The 9,183-nt window shown below is 40.1% G+C and overlaps 1 long non-coding RNA gene across 1 annotated transcript; it reads left to right on the top strand.

Annotated features, from left to right (window-relative positions):
- Positions 1-483: 483 nt before the first annotated feature.
- On the top strand, positions 484-8,699 carry LOC118470498 (uncharacterized). Its single transcript, XR_004847590.2, has 3 exons — positions 484-1,044; positions 1,116-1,204; positions 8,314-8,699. It is a non-coding gene; the product is annotated as an uncharacterized LOC118470498 (long non-coding RNA).
- The last annotated feature ends 484 nt before the right edge of the window (positions 8,700-9,183 follow it).

The raw sequence follows: 9,183 nt of genomic DNA, 5'->3' as shown, positions 1-9,183 counted from the left end.
CTCATGACACACAGATACAAGAACCTTTACAAATTGTACAACTGAAAAAGGTGAGATATTCACTGAAATGATGCTTGAGGTCCTTCCATAAGATCTGGAGGTCCATGTGAGTCTTCATCAATGACTTCACTGTCATTGCTGATGCTGACGGTGTTTCTTAAGTTGAGTTTTCTGCTCAGACAGACAGAAACTCTCATGTTTCCTTCTCTACAATCACCTTTTCGTGCCTGTTCTCATTCTAGTCTGACTTTGTTCCATTTTACCTGACTTTAATTATTATTATCTTATTTTCATTTATTGATCATTTAGCTGGGTGTTTGTTGCAGTTAACTGTGTTTACTAGAACTGTTTATTCATCCTCTCACTCCACTCCATGTCCTTGCTTTTGTGGAAAAGACCAGCACGGGGCAGTGGGAAGCGGTTATTTCTCCCTCTTAGCTATTTTCTACTACGGACACCCTGCCATGCTGTGTAAGTGATATACTGACTTGGACATGTCTGCAGAAAATCCAATAAAAACGTTCGGGGAAAAACATTAAATCGTTTTGCTTATTTGGAACTTTGAAATGTGAGGGAACACTGACTTGTGAGTGATTAGAGTACAAAGAATATAAGAGATGGAACATTTAAAAAAAAAAAAATCATTTGTTCAACAATTTGTAAAGGACTGCACCTGTGTATAAATACAGCCAACAATTCTTCTCCCTTGCAGCCATCGTCCTGTCTCACCTCTCCTCCATCAGCTGTATAAAAAACATTTGTCCTCCTCTACAGCCTCATGGCTTCTCTTCAACTCCCTCTCAGCTGCTTCTGCCTGAGTTCCAACTCATTCACCTACTCTTTGTCCCACAGGTCCCTTATACACTGCCTGTCCAAAAAAAAAAAAAAAAAGTCGGCACTTGGATTTAACTAAGTGTGACCAGCTGATTAGCCATCATGCCATACAGCTGTGGGGGAACTAATGATTGGTTTGGCCGTTGTAGCAGGGGGTCCAAATTGATTGACGGACGTAGCTCCAGTATACTCCTGAACACTCCTGGACAGGTATGTGCTGTGCAGCACGCGAAACACTGGTAAGCTTTAGATTTTGTATTAATATTGTTTCTTCTTTTAAGACCAGTCTTCTGTGGCTGCAGTGCAGAGTCTGCTGACGGTGTCTCTGCTTATCGGCTGCGTCATGCGTGTGTAGGGTCGGACATCCGAGGTAAACAAAATGTTTGTTTATGCTTATTGTTATCGTTCTGTTGCTCGATTGTTTTTAAACATTTCTTTGTTTCATTACAGTTTTGCCTCTGTTGCCTTGTCTTTTTGCTTGTTTATTTTGTTGTTTCTTTCTTTTAGTTTGTAGTTGTTTTGCCTAGTTGTGTATCAGTTTGCTTGGTTCGAGTTTAGTTTCGTTTCTCCCCATGTGTGTGTTTATCTTTAGGTTGTTGTGGCTGTGTTCTCTGGCTCAGTAATCAGGTTTCTCCCCTCCATAGCTGTGTAGGGCCTGTGTGACTATCAGTTTTAAAAACTGCATTTATAGTAACATTAGTGTGTGTGTGCTGAACATATTTTTGTACCAGAATAAAAACTGTATTTATATTTTTCTATACACGCCTCTGTATTCATTTGTGCACGTACCTGTGTTTAGTAGGGGAAACCCTCTGTTGAGAGGCAGGATTGTTAACATTCTTAGGGTGAAAGTCCCTAGGTGGCGTTGTCGGTTCCGTGTTAAAAGAAACCAGAAGACCCTCACCAGTCCTAACTTGGTTACATAAGCAAATAGGTCAGAGCCTTCCGTTGGATAATTACTGCAGTGATGAGTAAGTTTCAGCAGGCAAGAACTTATTTAGCCCTAGTTGATGCAGTGAGTAGCTTCTCATTTCTTAAACAACCATGTCGAAAGACATATCCTGTGGTCGTGGAAAGGATGTTAATCCATTTCAGAAAAGTCAAATTATTGGCCTGCGTCATACAAAGAGAAAAAAAGAAAAGAACCAAGGCAATTTCTAAAACTACTAAAATAGGTCATTGCATCTACGGAGTTTTTCTTTCCTGATGGCATGGCAATGCCAGGATTCATGGGGCTCACATTGTGAATGAGTGGTTCAGGGAGCATGAGACAATTTTCACACATGGATTTTCCTCCACAGAGTCCACACTTCAGCCTCATTGAGAATCTTTGGGATGTACTGGAGAAGACTTTGCACAGTGGTCTGACTCTCCCATCATCTATATAAGCTCTTGGTAGAAAATTAATGCAACTCTGGAAAGAAATAAATGCTGTGACATTGCAGAAGCTTATTGAAAAGATACGATGGCGAATGTGTGTTGTTCTCAGAGCTAAAGGCGGTCCAATGAAATATTAGTGTGCAACGTTTTTTTTTTTTTTTTTTTTTTTAATCCTCCACGACAACGCATTTTTGGGACAGATATCATGGATGTAGTGTTGCATTTCGGGGTCCCCACAGAGGGTGGTGCGATCGCCTCAGTAGCTTGTGAAGGTGAGGCTGTGCAGACAGGCAGCCTGCCCCTACCGTCCTCATCCATCAAGTTGTGCCCCACCAAGATGCAGCAGTGGCCTCACTCCTTTGTGCTGACCTCAGCTCTGTGGGACTTAAGGTCCCGGGAGGAAGGACAGTAAAGAAACACACAGTCCAGTTTCAGATCAAACATCTGAATTGCCATTCCCTTACCACACTCTGTTTCCCCTATGATTGTTTTCAGCAGTGGATTGTTGTGTTTAATAAAGTAGTAAACAAGCAAAAATGTATGATGCAAGATGTAAAATGGAAGTAATATAAAATCATCTTTATTTTGTGTAATGTGCTGTACACAGTGTGCACCAAGCATCATGAATAATAAACTGTGAAATTTCAACTGTTTATGAATGTATTTAGCTGAAACACTGATGTTACATTTCCTGAGGCTACTGTTTGCACCAGTTAACGATAAGATAATTATGCAGAGTGGATATTTGAGCATCCAAATGAATGCAGTGCTGCAGTGACATATTTGAAAGTTGTCAGCTCAAACATAGCTGACACTTATAGCACCCTCAGGACTGATTGCCTCACAAAAACAGTGACATGTGTCAAAGAGGGAAAAGTATAGTGATTCTAAAATAAGGTGTCCTCATCTGCCACTAAATAGGCTAGATTATATATAGACATCAGGTCAGATGAGAAACGCAAAACCGGTGAAATAAACAGCTGATACAATGCGGCTGATACTATTACCGGCTGTTCTACTACATTTAGTAGCACTGAATTATTACAGAATTCCTAACTGACCCAAAACTTAACATACTTATCAGGGCTCATCACATATGTTTGTCTGCTTGTCTGTGACAAGTGAATCTTGTAGGGCAAATGGAAGAGGAATCTACTTGCCTCACTGGTCAAGTTAAAAGTCATTTAAAAAAAGAAGAATGGTTTAATGTCATGTGCCACTAGTGCTCCTTAAGTTAAACGAATAACTAGATTTGATTGTGAGTATGTATTTAAAAGAAATACATTTTCACCCACAAAATGTCCTGCTCAGTATGTCTTGAATCAGGACTTTCGAGTATTCGAGTATTCCACAGAGAAGGAGCCACTCAAATATTCAATCTCAGAGGAACAGCCAATGATGATGCTTCTTCAGGCTCTGCAGCCCAGCCAAGTTTCACGGAAACCACAAGAATTTTGCAGGGCCGAGGGCAAATGTTCTGCAGTGTCTGATGGGGACAATCCATCTTGGTTGGCTGTTAGCCAGCTAGCTTTAGGAGCTGTGTAATTCACTATAACTTTACATACTGAACTATACACCGATCAGCCACAATGTTAAATCCACCTGTGCAATTTTGTGTAGGTCCACCTTATGCAGCCAAAACAACTCTGAATTATCAGGACTTGGACATGAGACCTCTGAGGGTGTTCTGCAATATCTGGTACTGAGATTATAGCAGCGGATCCTTTCAGGTTTGGTGGGTTGCAAGATGGGGCCTCTGTGGATTGTCTTTCGTCCTGGGCATGCTGCAGATGCTTTGTCAGATTGGGATCTGGAGAGTCTCAAGATTTAGTCAATGTCTTGTGCTCTTTGTTGTGTTCTTTGAGCTGTTCCTCACCAGTTTTTGGAGAGCATTTTTTTTAGCAGGCTTCTGTCATTGGTTTGCAGACATGATTTCTTGGGTGGTACATGTCAAAGTAACATCCACGTGAATATCTGGACCAAGGTTTTCCAAGAACATTGCGTCACATTGAGATGGACAATGTTGTCATCTTCACCTGTCGGTGTGAAAGAAAGCACAGAGCTTACAGTCTATGTCTGTGGTCACTCCCTGAAATGTGAGTAGTCTCAATGTCCCTAAATTTGTGGCTGAAGTAGTCCTGGGTTTGCATACATTTTTATGTTTATTTTCTACTCCACCTTCTTAAACACTTTTCTCCTCCTTTTCAGCCTTTTTCTCTTACCTACACTTGTCCCTCAAAAGATTTCCACCTTGACAATGTTCACTTAAAATAAGTGATATAAAGGAAGCAGACTGACATTTGCTAGGTAGCTAACTTAATGCTACATTAACAGATCATTGACTACACAGCTAACAGCGAGTGCATTGAGTTTGCTTCTGATCTGCTGCCACAAATAGATTTTTCTGTCTTTGTGATCATTTATGTCTGACAGATAGGGTTCAGGATAGACAGATATGACCAGAACCAGTGTTTCCATTTACAGATCAGAATCTAGCCGACATAATTAGCTGTTTAAAATCAGTGACACAGATGATGCCATTGCCCTTTTTAGCTAGAAATGCTCAGAGTGGCCTCACAAAAAAGGCGTTCCAAAAAAAAATATGAAAAAAGCTATAGGAACACTTAGCCTTATGCATTCTTGTTGGTCTGGAACAGTTTAAACAGTCTTTGCCTGATTACATCACTACAAATATTAATGAATACAAGGCCACATCCTTGTCAGGCCTCAGAACTGGTCGATTAATGTGTGTTGAAACACAAGTATGTCTTGGGTGAGCAGTATGATAAGGACAAATCCCAGAAAGCAATTTCTTTGTCCCCAAAGTTGGAACAGCAGTGTAATGGAAAAAATGATGTATGTAATTATTGCCTTCTAAACAGGCAGTAGAAAACAGAACGTGCTTTGCTAAAAGAAAAAAGCAAAATATATCATGTGAAGTCGGCTGTTTTAGTTTCATCTTTACATAATCCAACAGCAGAACCGGGGGCTCCATTTCAAATGTAAGTTAAGCCAAAAGACACTTCTGAGACTGATTCTGGCTGTGCTTTATTCATGTCTGATGGATTTGTAAGTCTATTTGGGAGTGACTACAAAGTTCAAGTCAGAAATATGAGGTATTCAGGAGCTTTACATACTTTTGTGAAGGAGGCAGTCTTGCCCTGTCCTCCAGGTTAGACCCAGGGAAATGTGTTCAGTTTGAAGGATGCATGTGCAAACCATTTTTGTCTGTGCACAAAATGTTTTTGTCTAATGATTTGACACATTTGATGTCCAGAACTGAGAGTTGAAGGACTTGGCATCTCTTTAGAAAAGGGCCTGGCAAACAGGTTTGTTTAGCCAAATGCTTTAAAACCAGACAGTGTGCAAATACCCAAAGTGTCAGTGCAAACAAAAAACATTTGTTCTCCATCCATGGAACCTCCAGATGTCGCTGAACCAGAGCAGACAGTTTCTGTGGTCTGTGATCCAGAACTGCATGGGGTCAAAGAATCAGAGGAAGCTGTGTCTGTGCTCTGATGGTGATGTGTGTTTTTTTTTTTTTTTAATTTAATAAAGTTAGTGTTGTCAGTACTAGATAAACTCTCTGTTTCCTGTTAACCTGTGAGTCAAAATGAGGAACATCTTGTCTCAGTGATGCTGTAAAACTCATCCATGTATTTGATGAAGTACTGTAATTCCTTACCATCAGGATCTCCCAATAACTCTCAGAAAAATTTCCAGTGGATCCAAACTGCTGCAGCCAGAGTTCTGACAGGAACTAGCAAGAAAGGTTCTCCCATCTTGGCCTTCCTTCATTGGCTCCCTTTTAGTCGAAGAAGAGAATTTAAGATCATATTCTTAAAAAAATGCCCTTAATGACCAAGCCCCATCTTATCTTAAAGATCTTATTGTACCATATTGTCTCAACAGAGCACTTTGCTCTCAGAAATCAGGCTAACTTCTGGGTCCCCAGAGTTTCTAAAAGCAGAATTGTTGGCAGATCCTTCAGTTATCAGACTTCTCTGCTGTGCAGTCAGCTCCCATTTTGGGTTCAGGAGGCAGACACCCTTATTAATTTTAAGATCAGGCTTCAAACTTTCTTTCTTGATAAAGCTGATAGTTAAGACTTTCTCATGTGACCCTGAACCAACCTTTAGTTATGCTGCCATAGGCCCAGATGGCTGGGAAACTTCCTATGATACTCCAAGCTCTTCTCCTTTTCTCCTTTCCTCTTTTTCACCCTCCACACATATATATGCCACTATTTCAGGCATAACTTTGTATCCTCTCCCTCATATAGTTTGTGCTTTGTCCTCCTTGCAGGTATCTCTGGCTATGTAGCAACATATTTCTGGTCTGTAGTTACGGGCTTCACCTCCGTCCCCAGTCTTTATTGTTCTCTTGTGCTTTATTTGTCTGTCTTTGTCAGCCATCTCTTCCTTGCTCCCCTTTACCCTCACCCTGACTGGTCGAGGCAGATGGCCGGCCTTCCTGAGCCTGGTTCTGCCATTACAAGAGTATTTTTTTTTCTGCTCACTGCTGAAAAGAGCTGCCGAAAGGGAATCATTTGCATTTGTTGGGTATCTTGTTGTAATATAGGAGTGTTAAGTCCTCATTTTATTATGTGAAGTGCTTTGAGCTGACTGGCAGGGTTATTTCCCCCAAGGTGGGCCTCAAAGTTTAAGACGCCAGTAATTATGTTACTGTGTTTAATAACTGTAAGGTTATTAACTGTATTGTGCCTGTCAGCTAGATATCAGTTGCTCCTCCATTTCGTACGCTCTCATGTGCATGCTCCTCATGCTGCCAAAGGTAGTCCATCACTAATACAAGTGATGTCATGTCAGGCTTTTAGGAAAGGGAGCAAATATCTGGTAAATGCTTGTTGCAAGAGTGACTTAAAAATGCAGAAACTACTAGAGAATTTGGATGAAAAGAAATGCAAATAGCCAGTTGAGTTTATTCAAAGTTAACCATGTTTGTATTCAGAACAGTCTGTATCGTCTCTAGGTTACACCAAGTTGAACTTTGATTAATTTTTGGTCTTCTTATGCCAGCACATGTCCACACTTTACTGATGACTGCATATTTGATTTAAGTTTTTAAAATAAATTGATCTTATTTGAGAGATTTATGTGTGGTCCCCAACATTTTGTCCTTCTTTTTAACTGAATGAAATAACTTCTAACTCAACTCATGCTTCCAGTTCAGTTCATCTTTACCTGCACAGACATTTCAGGTCCATTCAGCCCCCGAATTTCATTTGATTGCTGAATTCAGGTAATTTGTGCCATTAAACCTACCCTTCCAGAATTTCCATTTAAAAAGTTTTTTCAAACTCTTTCACTTTTTCCATTTATTCAAAATTCCACTGCAGCTGTAGCTTTATCTGTTTGAAATAAGAATTTTCATCACTTAGTGCAGAGTTGGAAGTTGTCAGACTGCAATTTAGTCTTTCAATGACTTTCCTAGCTAGGCTTTCTGAGCATGAAGAACTGCTTGCGACCAATAGTCAACACCTGCCTCCCGATAGCTTTGAAAAAAAATTGCTTCTTTAACTAGAACAGGCGACAAGCATGAACTCCACACAATCACACTCTGAGTGCTGGCAGCAAATACAGCTTCAAAGTAAAATCTATGGAACAGAGGCAGAGCTACCCGTGAGAGTCGAGCCAGGGGAAATAAGGACCTGCAGCTCGGGACACTTTGAACAGACAGAATGAAAGATACCAGATGCCATCTAATTCCGTTCTCGAAGACTACAGCGATATGAGCTTCACCTCAACCCAGTGAGCGCACTGATGCTCCTGCAAATTAATATCGTTTCAGAAGTAAATGGCCAGGAATTGGAGAAGAATGATTGCTCCCATGGAGCAGACACATTTGGCAGCATGAAAACAAAAATGAAAAAACAGGGAAGAAAACTGCAAATCTAATTTTGATTTATTTCCTGGACGTTCTCATACGAGCGCTTATATCAGGATGTTTTTGTCTCTCCTGTATTTTATTTCCCTTACAAACTGATGCACTCACAGTTAGAAGATATGACAAGGTGAGTCTAACAGTTAGAAACATTACATTTTCTAAAATTTAAATACACTATGCTTTTTCTTCTAGGTGTTTTGGCTTCAGCATATGGAAAGGAAGAGACTGACCCACCAGTCCTGCAATTATGAGTCGAGCAGGCTGGATAGTCTGCTCTACTACCTAAGCTACATCCACCCACTGTGAGCACTGTGTGGGTGTCCAGAGGAAACCCAGAAAGACGGTGCAAAGATAAAAGTGATCAGTTTCAAGAGCTACTTGTCTGAACCTATGGACCCTCTGATCACGCTTCACAGTGTGGATAGAAAGCAGGAAGCTTCAAATGCACATATAATGGAGGCTGTATAGTGATGGAAGTGAGATAAGCACTTTGCACCCAGTGTACTTTATGGAAGAACATATTGTTTGCATTGACATGTATTAAAAGTAATGAACAGCTATGTGCATATAACATGTAATTGTACGTTTCGGGTTTTAATCCTTTTAGCCGGAACTGTGAAGTACAATAGGAACCCACTTTTGAACAGTCAAAGTTAAATCTAAAATTTTCTTTCTTTTTTTTTTTATTGCCTTATTTCAACAAAGGATAAGATTTTTGAGAATATACCTTTTGCAGTTTAGTAAAGTATACCCATAATGCTATTATTTGATGCTAAATTGATTGATTAGTATGGGTTAGGGCTATAGGCACTGGCTCCCCTGATTAACAGTCTTCACAAGCTTTTTATTTAATTTTTCACACAGAAGTGTAGTCTTCTCTGTTTATAAAATAATTAGTGTCAACTTGATCATTCACATTTATGAGGCTATATCATGCATACACAGTGCTGTGAAACAGGACAGTTGTTAAATATGCATCACTTCATTAACATGGTGAGAGCAATCTGGACTGTTGCTCAGTGTATTGTGCTAATATGACTCTGTCCTGGAAACTACAGCAAA

The sequence above is a fragment of the Amphiprion ocellaris genome, chromosome 18 (genome assembly GCF_022539595.1).
Source record: "Amphiprion ocellaris isolate individual 3 ecotype Okinawa chromosome 18, ASM2253959v1, whole genome shotgun sequence".
Lineage (NCBI taxonomy): Eukaryota > Metazoa > Chordata > Actinopteri > Pomacentridae > Amphiprion > Amphiprion ocellaris.
The sequence above is the reverse complement of the archived record's forward strand: the minus strand, read 5'-3'. Positions and strand labels throughout refer to the sequence as shown.